The sequence below is a fragment of the Bos indicus genome, chromosome 11, assembly GCF_029378745.1.
Source record: "Bos indicus isolate NIAB-ARS_2022 breed Sahiwal x Tharparkar chromosome 11, NIAB-ARS_B.indTharparkar_mat_pri_1.0, whole genome shotgun sequence".
Taxonomy (NCBI): Eukaryota; Metazoa; Chordata; class Mammalia; order Artiodactyla; family Bovidae; genus Bos; species Bos indicus.
The window spans coordinates 61,822,270-61,838,015 of NC_091770.1; positions in this window are offsets into that span (position 1 = coordinate 61,822,270).

The window sequence follows — 15,746 nt, forward strand, 5'->3', positions numbered from 1 at the left end:
ACACTGGGTAGCCCCTGCTCACCACAACCAAAGAGAACCCAGGTGCAGCAACGAAGACCCAGAGCAGCCAAAGACAATTAAAAAATAAATCTTTTTTAAAAAGGCAATGAAGTGGAAGCACAAAGGACTTCAGGTAGAAATAAAAACATGCTATATGAAGTAAGCATGTGACTATAAAAGTTATACAAGCCAGGAGACACAACTGAAAGATAAAGTACAAAGTTAAATTTATTCAATAGTGTTCACCTCTATTTTATCATTCATTTTTATACACTGGCCTATTACTTGATAATGTAAATTAACCTCACCCAACTTCTTAGAATCAGGGATGACATAAACATAAATGAAATAATAGTACATTTGAGAGAGAGCTGGGAGATTGAGAGATCCTTCTATAGAAATAAGTAGTTTCTCAACAACTATGCTACTGAAGCATAGCTTTGTGTTTCATTGATTCACCTTGTGAAATATTATCCATTATGATTTCACTTCTGTCACCTTAACTAAGAAAACAAAGCATTTTATTGCCTCCTCTCTTCCTGGACAGGGTCCAGGCCCAGGAAATTGTGCCCTTAAGAAGCGTGATAATTTGTGAAAAGCCCATGCCTTTCATAAGCATTTTACTAGAATTTGAGGAAATTCACATGGGTGAGTATAGGGCAAAAGACAGTACATTTTAAACCAATGAAGTTGGATTCAAAAACTGCAGAAAAGTTAAAATCTGAATAAATAAATAAAGGCCTTCAGTTCAGTTCAGTCACTCAGTCATGTCCGACTCTTTGCGACCCCATGAATTGCCGCACGCCAGGCCTCCCTGTCCATCACCATCCCCCAGAGTTCACTCAAACTCACATCCATCGAGTCAGTGATGCCATTCAGCCATCTCATCCTCTGTCTTCCCCTTTTCCTCCTGCCCCCAATCCCTCCCAGCATCACAGTCTTTTCCAATGAGTCAACTCTACATGAGGTGGCCAAAGTACTGGAGTTTCAGCTTCAGCATTATTCCTTCCAAAGAACACCCAGTGCTGATCTCCTTTAGAATGGACTGGTGGGATCTCCTTGCAGTCCAAGGGACTCTCAAGAGTCTTCTCCAACACCACACTTCAAAAGCATCAATTCTTCGGCGCTCAGCTTTCTTCACAGTCCAACTCTCACATCCATACATGACCACTGGAAAAACCATATCCTTGACTAGATGGACCTTTGTTGGCAAAGTAATGTCTCTGCTTTTCAATATGCTATCTAGGTTGGTCATAACTTTTCTTCCAAGAAGCAAGCGTCTTTTAATTTCATGGCTGCAATCACCATCTGCAGTGATTCTGGAGCCCAAAAAGATAATGTTTGACACTTTATCCACTGTTTCCCCTGTTTCCCCATCTATTTGCCATGAAGTGATGGGACCAGATGCCATGATCTTCGTTTTCTGAATGTTGAGCTTTAAGCCAACTTTTTCACTCTCCTCTTTAACTTTCATCAAGAGACTTTTTAGTTCCTCTTCACTTTCTGCCATAAGGGTGGTGTCATCTGCATATCTGAGGTTATTGATATTTCTCCCGGCAATCTTGATTTTAGCTTGTGCTTCTTCCAGCCCAGCCTTTCTCCTGATGTACTCTGCATAGAAGTTAAATAAGCAGGGTGACAATATACAGCCTTGACGTCCTCCTTTTCCTATTTGGAACCAGTCTGTTGTTCCATGTCCAATTTTAACTGTTGCTTCCTGACCTGCATACAGGTTTCTCAAGAGGCCGGTCAGGTGGCCTTTAAAGATCCTTATCCTCATAATGTTTCCCAAACAACAGAGAAAGATGGCCACCAAAAGCTTTTTTAAAACATTAAAAAGGATTGTTTTTAATTGTAAGAAACCATAAAGAAGGAGGGGGTGGGGAAACCTCTATGATCCTCCTGCCAATTAAATCATATTTTAAATAAAAATAGTACATACATGTTAGAAAGTCAGTGAAATGGCGTTAAATGAAAACCAAAAAGCCCCTTCCTTCTCCCAAGGATAAACTCTTAAAAAAAGGGAGCTTCTTTTTATCTTTACAGGAAAAAAATACAAACACACATTTATTTTGAAAGTTAAAAAAATAAGTGAAAGGCTAAACAATGAAAAGGAATTTACCCTACTCATCTAACTCCCACACACTTAAACCCCATTTTTGTCTCCTTGTTGAGAATACAGAAATAACTGATGCATAAACCAAGTATGTATGTGAATATGTGGTGGTGTGTTTATAATCTTCCCCTTATATACATAAATCATAACATACTAAATACACTGTCCCACACTTTGCTTTTTTCTCTCAGTTACATCTCTTCAGTTCAGTTCAGTCGCTCAGTCATGTCCGACTCTTTGCGACCCCATGAATCGTAGCACGCCAGGCTTCCCTGTCCATCACCAACTCCCGGAGTTCACTCAGACTCACATCCATCGAGTCAGTGATGCCATCCAGCCATCTCATCCTCTGTCGTCCCCTTCTCCTCCTGCCACCAATCCCTCCCAGCATCAGAGTCTTTTCCAATGAGTCAACTCTTCGCATGAAGTGGCCAAAGTACTGGAGTTTCAGCTTCAGCATCATTCCTTCCAAAGAAATCCCAGGGCTAATATCCTTCAGAATGGACTGGTTGGATCTCTTTGCAGTCCAAGGGGCTCTCAAGAGTCTTCTACAACACCACAGTTCAAAAGCATCAATTCTTCAGCACTCAGCTTTCTTCACAGTCCAACTCTTACATCCATACATGACCACAGGAAAAACCATAGCCTTGACTAGACGGACCTTTGTTGGCAAAGTAATGTCTCTGCTTTTCAATATGCTATCTAGGTTGGACATAACTTTCCTTCCAAGGAGTAAGCGTCTTTTAATTTCATGGCTGCAGTCACCATCTGCAGTGATTTTGGAGCCCAAAAAAATAAAGTCTGACACTGTTTACACTGTTTCCCCATCTATTTGCCATGAAGTGATGGGACCAGATGCCATGATCTTCGTTTTCTGAATGTTGAGCTTTAAGCCAACTTTTTCACTCTCCTCTTTCACTTTCATCAAGAGGCTTTTTAGTTCCTCTTCACTTTCTGCCATAAGGGTGGTGTCATCTGCATATCCGAGGTTATTGATATTTCTCCCGGCAATCTTGATTCCAGCTTGTGCTTCTTCCAGTCCAGCATTTCTCCTGATGTACTCTGCATAGAAGTTAAATAAGCAGGGTGACAAAATACAGCCTTGACGTCCTTTTCCTATTTGGAACCAGTCTGTTGTTCCATGTCCAGTTCTAACTGTTGCTTCCTGACCTGCATACAGATTTCTCAAGAGGCAGGTCAGGTGGACTGGTATTCCTATCTCTTTCAGAATTTCCCACAGTTTACTGTGATCCACTTAGAGCTATGTTGATATCTACAGAGCCACTTCATTTATTTGATCAGCTGTGTAGTACTCCATTGAATGGATATACCAAAATTTACACACTTAAGTCACTAGTCAATGCACTGTCAGAGTTTTTTCCAATCTTTTACTGTACTATTAAGAAGCTATACTATTTTTGTAAGTAGGTTATTTCACACATGTCCAAGTGCATATGTGGAGTAAATTCTTAAAGCAAAATGGATTTTTTGTAACACTGTTGAATCTGATTTGCTTTAAAAGCAGAAGCCCTCTGGGTCCTTTAAACCAGTCATATTTCTCAAGGAATGTCAACCAGGGACAAAGTTTATTAGAAGGTACCTTTCTGAAAACAAAAGACAACAGACAAAAGACAAACAGTTTCTAAGTTATCCTTTTGAAATTGGAATAAGAACCCATGATCTTTATGATCTTCTCAGCTTTAAACAACCTTAACAAAACAAGAAACATATCCATAAGTGGGTTTCTGAATATCAGTTGGTTCCAACATTAATAGAGCCTGAAAGGGTTAGTAACTCAGCAGGAGTATGTAAGCTTTGTGATATTTTCCCATCAGTGTTCCCTAATCCATGACTGGTACTGTGTGGGCTATACTGACACTGTTAGCCATCCTACGGTTTCATAATGCTTATGACACCTACCACACAGGATTGTGGTAAAATAATATTCACATAGGTACTTGACGTTCAATAGAAGAAAGATAAATGTTACTTTTCTTCACTACTTACACTGTGCTTAGTGAAAGATGAAAATCATTTCATCCATTGCTAAGGTAACAACTAATCTAGTAGAAAATTATACAGGCTAAAATTTTTTTAATATGAAAAAGAAAATCTAATGTGTAAATTTAAGTCCTTTCTATATCTTTTATAGCTTATAATAAGAAATATCAAAGAAAAATAAAGATAATTTTAAGATTCCAATGGCTTTAGTATTGCTAATAATGTCAAAATGTGGACACTTTTGCTTATCCTGAAGGGAAACAGGCCATATCACTCTACTGCCTTCCTCTAATATTACAATTCAAATATGGTAGAATTACTTGAATGCAGCAGTTCATGTGTAGAAAAAAAAATTAACATAATGGAAAAGTATATACAAATAAGGATATTAGTGATAATGTGAAAAAGAACCAAACAAAATTACAATCCATAGAAGGATTTTACAGCAGGCAGAAATCTTTAAGATTATTTAGTAAAACCCCTTTGCATTTATTTTTTAAAAAAAGATCTAATGACAAAGATCTTCAAAGTTTAAGTATCTTGGGTTTGTTTATAAAAACAAACATGCCCCCCAACAAAGAGCAGATTAAATGAAAAAACACATTTAGAAATGGATGCAAACCAGTAGTTTTGGCCTCGTTTCTGCTCTCCTGGTAGGTCCTCTAGGGCAGAACTGAGCTCCAGTAATTAGCACTTCACCAGGGGAGGAATTTTTAAGACCTCTCAACTAAGCCATTCACAACACAGAGTAAATTCTTGCTCTTTACTCAGGAGGAAAAAAAAATCTACACTGACCACGCTTTTGCAATCCCAAGAGGTAATAATTAACCATGGTTTAATGTGTTTGTTGGAGTAATAATGTAGACCAATTGCTCTTCAACTCAGCTATCAAACTGAAAATTTTTCAGGATTATTTTGAATTTAGAGATGGGTTGAAAGTAAGATTAAAATGATTACATTGTACTTTCAAATGAAACTATGACCTCATTCCTTCATGTATGTATATATTTACATATAAAATTTTATTTTATTCTTTCAGTAGGAAAATGAAAACAAATATCTTAGAAACCAAACCAATTTTAGATAAAACATGAAAATAAAAGAAAGATATTTTGTTAACATTCTTCCTCTGTACTGTTTGTTTTCTCATAAGTTTTTCTCATTTAGTAAAAAAAAAAAAATTCATCTCATGCATTTTGCATTTCAACTACTAAATCCTTAAGGATTAAGAGAGATTTAAATGAAAGAGGAGCTTATGTAAATACAACCACCTTTGAGTTGGAAATGGGAACAATTTTCTCTTCTGCTCAGATACCAACGTCCTGTTGAGAAGATTCTCCAAAAATGCTTAAGCGAGTGCTGTGAATGAAAGCTCAGCCAGCATGGAGTGGAGAACTGGGAAGACGCGGAGGATGCTTTATTTTCTGGGGAGGGGGTGGGGGACTGCACTTTTGAATTTAATAACTTAAGGGGAGGTACAATCTGTAACTTAGGTACAAATGGATTTCCTTGTATTCTTACAACACATTCAATACAGTTAAGTATAATCAGTAATTTACGATTAAGAATATAATTGCCCAGGTGTCAGGCCGTTTTTTCTTGAATCTATTTACTACAATTGTCTAATGATAAGTGATTATCTCCTATGTTCATCTCTTAGATGCTGAGTACTGGGCATGCTGGAACAATTTCTCTTTTAATACCCCTGGGCTCTAGTTGACACAATTCTGCATGCCTAGGGTTCGCTTTTCTAAGCATAGGCACCACAACCCTTTTTAAGATGTGTTACCCTTGATAGAAGAGGGATAATCATTTGGTTTTAAATTGGTTGTAAATTGTATGTTGTGAGGAGGGTCTAGTTCAACACTGACCCATGTTAAGATGTAAAATTAAACACAACCACTATCAGGTTTCCCAGGAGGATCTTCTTTGTTCTTTGATCCTTCTATTGCATTTCTTGACCACTGCCTCCTTCCCCAACCCATGTTAGCCTGCTGACCATCTGGGGAACAAGAAAAAAGAATGAAGGTCAGCGAAGAGTTTTAAGCTGGTATCAGAATGTTGGGTCATGGGTAACTTGGATCATCCACAAAAATTATCCAAACAACTTCTTTTTAAAAGACTAACAGAAGGAATTTCCAGGCTTGATATGATCATCCTCCTTCAACTCCATCTACCCACACTTCCCCTATTCTTCAAGACGGCTTAACTGTCACTATCTCTATAAAGATCCAATCTAAAGTGATTCTTTATCTTCAACTCCCATAGAGTTATTCAGTCCCATAGAGTTATTCAGTATAACTAACTCACATAACTTGGCAACATCATATCCAGTTGAACTCAAACTGCTGTTATTACTTACTATTCCATGGGTCTATGTCCTATTTCACTAGACTGTAAACACCTGAAGGGCAAGATCTACATCTTTTATTTTCTCTAACAGCCTAATGCTTTAAATAATTGTTGATTTTAAACTAAGCAGGAGGACTTCCCTGGTGGTCCAGTGGCTAAGAATCTGCCTGCCAATGGAGGGGACGTGGGTTCAAGCCTTGGTCTGGGAAGATCTCACATGCCGAGGAGCAACTAAATCTGTGCCCCACAACTACTGAACCCCACAAGCCTAGAGCCAGTGCTCCACAACATGAGAAGCCCCTGTTTGCTATTAACTAGAGGAAGCCCATGTGCAGCAATAAAGACCCAGTACAGCCAAAAATAAATTTTGTATAAAAGGAAATGTTAAAAAAATAAATTTTAAAAATTAAAGAAAATGGAAACAAGCACAAGGCAACTGGTTCACATGAAAAGTCGAGGACTTGGGTAAATGACACATTTTGTGAGTATTCCAAAAAAGGGATAATTTTCCTGCTTTGATCTTGATTAGCCCTTTTTGTTTTCTAAAACCTCAGTCTCAAATACTGAATTTTTTGTTTCCCAAGAACAGGATTCCTAATAGACTATCATTAACTCAAACACAAAGCTCATTTATTCTTAACTTTCCTCAGGATTTTCATGATCTAAAGTCACAAGAGTCATGATATTCAAGGAGCATTTTGCTGACAATATTTACATTCTAGTTAATGACCTTTGTACTTTAAAAATACTGAAAATCATAACTTTAATGTTATATGGTCTGCATACCAGCTTCTTACACTATAAAATACAATCACCTTTATATTTTATACCAACAAAAGGCACTGTTTTTTCCCTCTCACTTGAAAAAAAATTATACCATTTTCCCACTCTTTAACTCTCAAAACAAAATGAGTATCATACAGTTAATTATACCTACTCAGTAAAAGATGGCAGCAATAAATGTAGATCAGAATATATACCCCCAAATACACCACTCTGGCATAAGTGCTAAGTAGCTTCAGTTCAGTTCAGTTCAGTTCAGTTCAGTCGCTCAGTCGTGTCTGACTCTTTGCAACCACATGAACCACAGCACACCAGGCCTCCCTGTCCATCACCCACTCCTGGAGTCTACCCAAACCCATGTCCATTGAGTAGGTGATGCCATCCAATCATCTCATCCTCTGTCGTCCTCTTCTCCTCCTGCCCTCAATCTTTCCCAGCATCAGGGTTTTTTCAAATGAGTCAGCTCTTCGCATCAGGTGGACAAAGGATTGGAGTTTCAGCTTCAACATCAGTCCTTCCAATGAACACCCAGGACTGATCTCCTTTAGGATAGACTGGTTGGATCTCCTTGCTGTCCAAGGGACTCTCAAGAGTCTTCTCCAACACCACAGTTCAAAAGCATTAATTCTTCAGTGCTCAGCTTTCTTTTTTTTTTTTTTCAGCTTTCTTTATAGTCCAACTCTCACATCCATACATGACGACTGGAAAAACCATAGCCTTGACTAGACAGGCCTTTGTTGACAAAGTAATGTCTCTGCTTTTGAATATGCTATCTAGGTTGGTCATAACTTTCCTTCCAAGGAGTAAGTGTCTTCTAATTTCATGGCTGCAATCACCATCTGCAGTGATTTTGGAGCCCTCAAAAATAAAGTCAGCCACTGTTTGCACTCTTTCCCCATCTATTTGCCATGAAGTAATGGGACCGGATACCATGATCTTAGTTTTCTGAATGTTGAGCTTTAAGCCAACTTTTTCACCCTCATCTTTCACTTTCACCAAGAGGCTCTTTAGTTCTTCACTTTCTGCCATAAGGGTGGTGTCATCTACATATCTGAGGTTATTGATATTTATCTCCGCGGTCTTGATTCCAGCTTGTGCTTCCTCCAGCCCAGCGTTTCTCATGTTTCAATTATGTCCAACTCTTTGCAGCCCTGTGGACTATAGCCTGCCAGGCAACTCTGTCCATGGGATTCTCCAGGCAAGAATACTGGAGTTGATTGCCATGTCTTCTTACAGGTGATATTCCCAACCCAGGGATAGAACCTGTGCCTCTTACATCTCCTGCATTGGCAGGAGGGTTCTTTACCTCTAGCATCACCTGGAAAGCCTACTGGTGTAAGAGCTAAAGACAACTGAAAAAAGCAGAGAGAGGATGAGCTCTCTGATGTTCCCAAGGTGCCTGAAAACAGATAATAAACTCCCCTTGTGACAGTGTCACCTTCCCCCATCTCCACTTCCTAGAACAGGAGGAGAATAACCACTTTATCACTAAAGACAAGATGACACCAAGAAAAAATTCTACACAAACAAACTAGCCCTTATTGACCATTAGTTCCCTACATATGTGCCTTCCTACATTTTACTGCCCCTAGAGCCCCAAAGTTCCCTGTCACTTCTTATTAAATTTGTTCTCCTTTGTCCAAAAGGTATAAAAGTTTCCAAGCCTAACTGTGTCTTTAAGGGTTTTCTTTATTATCTATGTTGAAGCCCCCAGGAGCAGGTAAAACTTGGAACTTCAAATAAATCTGTATGCATTTTCTCCTGTTATCCTGCTTGTTGTCAGTTTATTTCACAGAACCAGCCAGAGAACCTAAGAGAGTAGAGGAAAAATGTCCTCCCCCATATAAACATATTCTGATAGTGAACGTGAGGCAGGAGATAGATGGGCTACAGGTTAGACATATAGCCAGGTTAGACATATATAGCCAGCCTCCTGTTTACACTTTTAGATAGAAATAACAACAGGAACAGGATAAAGAGCTGCACTTTGACTCTGATGGACACTTTAATATAGTAGTCACGGCAGGGGCAGACAGGAGCTGAGTCCTGCCCCGATAAAAGATAAAGAGAGCACATATTTCTCATTCCCGAGGTCAAGGAGACCTTCTCAACTACACATGCACAGAAAGGCTCCTTGAGAATCAAAAAAGAGGAGGCACTGCCCCAGAATCTGTGATGCCAAACCTCCCACAGACCTTTGCAGTGGAATCTGTCTGGCAAAAAGTCGTTCACACATGTTGGGGAGGGTCCTAGGGCAGGTCAAGTGGAAAAAGAAACAAGATTATTGGCCAAAGGTAAACAAAGCCCTGGAAGAACTACCTTATATAAATAAATGATTTAACTACCTCTTTATGGTGTTCCTCCTTATTAGAGAGGATGAAAGTTAAAGTGTGAAAGTGTTAGTCTCTCCGTCGTGTTCATGGAATTCTCCAGGCAAGAAAACTAGAGTGGGTTGTAATTTCCTACTCCAGGGGGTCTTCCTGACCCAGGGATCTAACCTGGGTCTCCCATGTTGCAGGAAGATTCTTTACCATCTGAGTTACTTGGGAAGCCCCTTTAGAGAGGATGCCCACACCATTTTCTCTCTGGGTGTGTATCTCTGTTTTGCTTCTGTCTTAAATAAGCAAACTGTTTCTCTGTGTACTCTCCCATTTGATGTGCTGTGTCTCTAATAATAAGCTTTGCATCTGTTTTTACAGTTTTTGTCTCCTTGAAACACTCTTGCTTTCAAACAGGGCAAGAGCCAGAGGAACTTTACTTCTAGCCTCCAGCTCTTTCTGGTTTAGTGGTTGGGATTTTCTGGTTTTCATCCAGCTATGCAAGTTTAATTCTTGGGCAAAGAACTAAGAGATCCAGCTTCAAGTCACCACTTACTGCTATCTCTTCCAGACAAGATACAGCTTCTGACCATTCTATTTTTGAATTTAGGAACAGAAATAAAAGCCCTCATCTTTAAAAATTTGTTTAAAAGGCATAAATGTCTAAAAAATAAAGTCTACTAAAGAAAAAAAAAAGGCATACATGTCAAATGAGGAAAAACTAAGACAAGAGATGTTAAAATAAGGAGAGATTTGATTCTAAAATTTAAAAAAAAAAATTTTGCTACTTCTTTTCTGTTAAGGAATTCACAGCTACAAGTTTAAACTTCATCTGGTTTAGAGGAATTCAGTTTTTCCATACAGAGCATCAGCTCTCAACTTAACACCTTGGTATGTAGCCTAAGGAAGTTCAAAGCCATCTGCAATCGCTGCCTGCCTTTTAAGTAGAAAATCACAGGAGTCTAGGAGGAGGGCACATCCTATGACAGTTAGTTTAGCAATCAATTGGGTTAAGTTGGAGAATACTAAAGGCCTTCAGTTCAAGTTGCTCAGTCATGTCTGACTCTTTGAGACCCCATGGACTGCAGTATGCCAAGCCTCTCTGTCCATCACCAACTCCCAGAGTTTACTCAAACTCATGTCCACTGAGTCGGTGATGCCATCCAACCATCTCATCCTCTGTCATCCCCTTCTCCTCCCACCTTCAATCTTTCCCAGCATCAGGGTCTTTTCCAGTGGGTCAGTTCTTTGCATCAGGTGGTCAAAGTATTGGCGTTTCAGCTTCAACATCAGTCCTTTCAATGAATATTCAGGACTGATTTCCTTTAGGATCGACTGATTTGATCTCCTTGCAGTCCAAGGGACTCTCAAGAGTCTTCTCCAACACCACAGTTCAAAAGCATCAGTTCTTCGGCAGGTCTTTCCTAAAGAGCCCAGACCCAGGACCAGAACACAGAACACTGCCTCTCAGGGCTGGAATGGGCCTCACTGCTGCTTGGTCCAGTGGCCCTAAAATTGAACTCATCTACAAGCTTCAGAAAAACCCCTCAGGACTTCAGCTTCCAGAAAAGTGGAATAGACATTATTTTCTCTATTCTTCCCTGTAAGTATAACTTAAAACCCTGTCATTATATATAAAATAAATATTAAAAGGCTCTGAAAACTTGAGAGAAGGCAGATAGGATTGAGTATGTTCTCTGACCATGAGAGAATCAAATTAGAAATAAAAAATGGAAAGGTAACATAAAATCTCCAAACACTTGGAAGCAACAAATGGAAATACAACATATCAAAAATCGTCAGACACAGCTGAGGCAATGCTGAGGGGATATTTAATAGCACCAAGTGCATACATTAGAAAAGAGGAAGAATCTCAAATCAATTATTTAAACTCTTAGCTCAAAAGCCCGGAAAAAGAAGAAAGAGGGAAAAAAACAGAGGAAGAAAATATTAAAAATAACATAAATTAATGAAATTGAAAATAGAAAAACAATAGAGAAAAATCAATGAAACAAAGAGCTGTTCTATGAAAATATCAATAAAACTGACAAACCTCTAGCATGAATAACAGAAAAAACAGAGGGAAGACACAAATTACTAATATTAGTAATAAAACAAGGACATCACTATAGACTCTACAGACACTAAAATAATAATAAATAAATACTAAAAACAACTCCACATTCAGAATTTTGACCACTTAGGTGAAATTGATTCCTTAAAAAATACAAAGTACCACAACTCATACAACATGGAATAGATCATTTGAATCACCCTATAACTATTAAAGAAATTGAATTCACAATTTCAAAGCTTCTAAAATTGAAATCTCCAATCCCAGAGTTTTTCCAGATAATTTTTTTAAATGTTTGAGAGAATTAACGCTAATTCTACACAATTTTGTCCAGAAAATAGAAGAGGAGGAAACACTTCTCAGTTAATTTTATGAATTTAGTACTACTCTGATAGCCAAACTAGACAAAGACAGAAAAAGAGAAAGGAGACTACAGGCCAACATCTCTCATGATTACAGATGAAAAAATAGTTTATAAAATATTAACAAATAGAATTCATCAACATTTGAAAAGAGCTATACACTATGACCAAGTGGAGTTTATCCCAATATTTGAAAATCATTCAATGTACTCTATCATAGTAACAGGCTAAAGAAGAAAAACCATGTAATCATATTAGTTGATACGGGAAAAGTTTTTTACAAAATTCAACACATTCATGATTTAAAACTCTTAGGAAAATAGAAACATTAAAGGCAAATACAAAAAAGCAAAAAACAAAAAACTTTAGCTCAATGGTAAAAGAATGAACACTTTTTGTTATGAACTGAATTGTGTCCCTCAAATGCATATGTTGAAGACCTAAACCCTCATGCCTCAGAATTTGACTCTATTTAGACATAGCACCTTTAAAACATAATTAAATTAAAATGAGGGTCTTGGGGTGTCAGATCGGTGTCCTCATAGGCAAAGGGAGATTAGGACACCCAGAGACACCATGGGTGTGCATACAATGAGGGATGACAGTGTAAAGAGACTGTGAGAGGCCAGACCAGCCATGTGCAACTCAAAGAGAGAGTACTCAAAAAACCCCACACCTACTGACACTTTGATATCAGTTTCTAGTTTCAGGAACCGTGAGAAAATTAATTTCTTTTATTTTAGCCACTATTCTGTGTTATTTTTGTTATGGCAGCCCTAGTAAACTAGCATACTTTTCCTTCCAATATCAGGAAAAAGCAAGGATATCTGTTCTCTCCACTCTTAACATAGTGCTGGAAGCTCTAACTAGTGCAATAAGGCAAGAAAAGGAAATAAAATGCATACAGATTTCAAAGGAAGAAATAAAACCTCCCTACTTATCAATGATATGAATGTCCATGTAGAAAATCCCAAGGAATCTACAAAAAGTATCCTAGAATTAATAAGTGAATTAAGTAAGATCATAATATACAAGGTTAACATATAAAAATTAGTTCTATTTTATATACTAGCAATGAATATACTGAAAACATCAAAATTTTAAATGGTTGGTTTCAGGTATACAGAAAAGTGATTCAGTTATATATAAAGTGATATATATGTATATATATAAATACATATATATATACACATATATATTTATACATACATATATATTTTATATACATATATATGTATACATATGTGTATATATGTGTATATATGTATATAAAAATATATATACATATATATTTTTATACATACATATATATTTTATATACATGTATATACACATATATATACATATATATTTTTTATACATACATATATATTTTTATATACACATATATATATAAAGTGAAAGTGGAGAGTGAAAAAGTTGGCTTAAAGCTCAACATTCAGAAAACGAAGATCATGGCATCTGGTCCCACCACTTCATGGGAAATAGATGGGGAAACAGTAGAAACAGTGTCAGAATTTATTTTTCTGGGCTCCAAAATCACTACAGATGGTGACTGCAGCCATGAAATTAAAAGACGCCTACTCCTTGGAAGGAAAGTTATGACCAACCTAGACAGCATATTCAAAGGCAGAGACATTACTTTGCCAACAAAGGTTTGTCTAGTCAAGGCTATGGTTTTTCCTGTGGTCATGTATGGATGTGAGAGTTGGACTGTGAAGAAGGCTGAGCACAGAAGAATTGATGCTTTTGAAGTGTGGTGTTGGAGAAGACTCTTGAGAGCCCCTTGGACTGCAAGGAGATCCAACCAGTGCATTCTGAAGGAGATCAGCCCTGGGATTTCTTTGGAAGGAATGATGCTAAAGCTGAAACTCCAGTACTTTGGCCACCTCATGTGAAGAGCTGACTCATTGGAAAAGACTCTGATGCTGGGAGGGATTGGGGGCAGGAGGAGAAGGGGACGACAGAGGATGAGATGGCTTGATGGCATCACTGACTCGATGGACGTGAGTCTGAGTGAACTCCGGGAGTTGGTGATGGACAGGGAGGCCTGGCGTGCTGCGAATCATGGGGTCGCAAAGAGTCGGACACGATTGAGTGACTGTTCTGCTCTGATCTTATAAGACACACAATGTACTTACAATTACACAATGTACTCCTTTCCTACCCTAGGATTAGATATAGACCCCTCCAAGGGAAAGTAAGAAAAGAGAGTAACAGTACACTCTTGCTGTAGATTGGTTCCCAATCTGACCCAGACTGAGGGGATAGGGAGGAAACAGAAACAGAATCCGCCACAAATAGGCAAGTAAAGAGTACAGAAATGAAGGCTAAAGGATGAACTTCAGAGATTTTAAGATTTTGTATATGGCGTTTAAAAGATTTGACTGGAGTCCAGAGTGACTTGGGTTTCTAAAGTTAGGTGTTTTGTGACTAAAATATTTGGAGGGAGGTTATAGATTAGTTGGATTTTGTAATGATAGGCTTTTACCTTGTAGTTGCTTTAACTCTTATGTTATTATGAAACAATTAGAACTGGAATGTTTTAATTTGACAATTGTTGATTTTATACATTTATTGATTTTTTTCATGTTTTAAATAGAAATTTTTTTTTCCTAGTTTGCAGAGTTAAGCATTTGTCCCCTATATCAATACACTCCCCACACCTAGCCCAAGCTGGGCTGAGGGACATTTGAGCATCTGATAATTCCATTAAACTGAGACTCTATAGTTAAGGGAGACTTAAGATAATTAAATCAGCATTACAATTGGTTATGGGCAAGTTTGCTTCAAAGTCATATTCTTTTTATTGAAGTAGAGTTGGTTTACAATATTGATTTAGTTTCAGGTATATAGCAAAATGATTCTGTTTTATATATACATATATTTTTTGATATTTAAGTATTTCAGATTATTTTCATTATAGGTTATTATATGATATTGAATATATTAATCGTTCCCTGTACTATACTGTAAATCCTGTGGCTTATCTATTTCAAGGTCATTTTTAGAACACAGAGAGGTCCAGATAGAATTCTAAGTGAGAAGTATAGGCTGAAGCTCCAGGTTTGGAAACCATCAGTATATAAGTGGTCATTGAAACCAAGGTTGCATCTATCAAGGTGCTGGGTTACAAACAACAGAAACCAACCCTGGTTATTTAAGGAAATAATTTATTAGATATAGTAGGTAGCTTATGGAGTCTCCAGGAAAACAACAGAACCAAGTTTAGAGATTTTATGATAAGAAAGAATTCCCAATTCACATTGCAGGTGCTGAGTCCTGACTCTGCAGTTGGTACCACCAATCCTGTGAACATATGGCATTGGGTGCTACCATCAACTTCTGCAGCAGCTGCTTCTGGACACTGAAAGTGCTGCTTCCACCTTTGCCAGAAGGGCTCCATGAGAGGCTCCTCTTTCCTTTACTGGTTTCCCAACTCAGTCTGGCATGGGTACAATTAAACGCCTGGGTTCTAGCTGCAAGGGAGCCTGGAAATGTGCCTATTGTTATGGCCTCCTTAGTAGTAGGCCACCAGGTGGTTGGTGGTATAGTGGTTAGCATAACTGCCTTCCAAGCAATTGACCCAGGTTCTATTCCAGGCAAATGGAATAGAATGAGCTTTCCTAGTGGCTCAGACAGAAAAGAATCCACCTGCAATGCAGGAGACCCACGTTTGATCCTTGGGTCAGGAAGATCACCTGGAGAAGTGAATGGCTACCCACGCCAGTTTTCTTGCC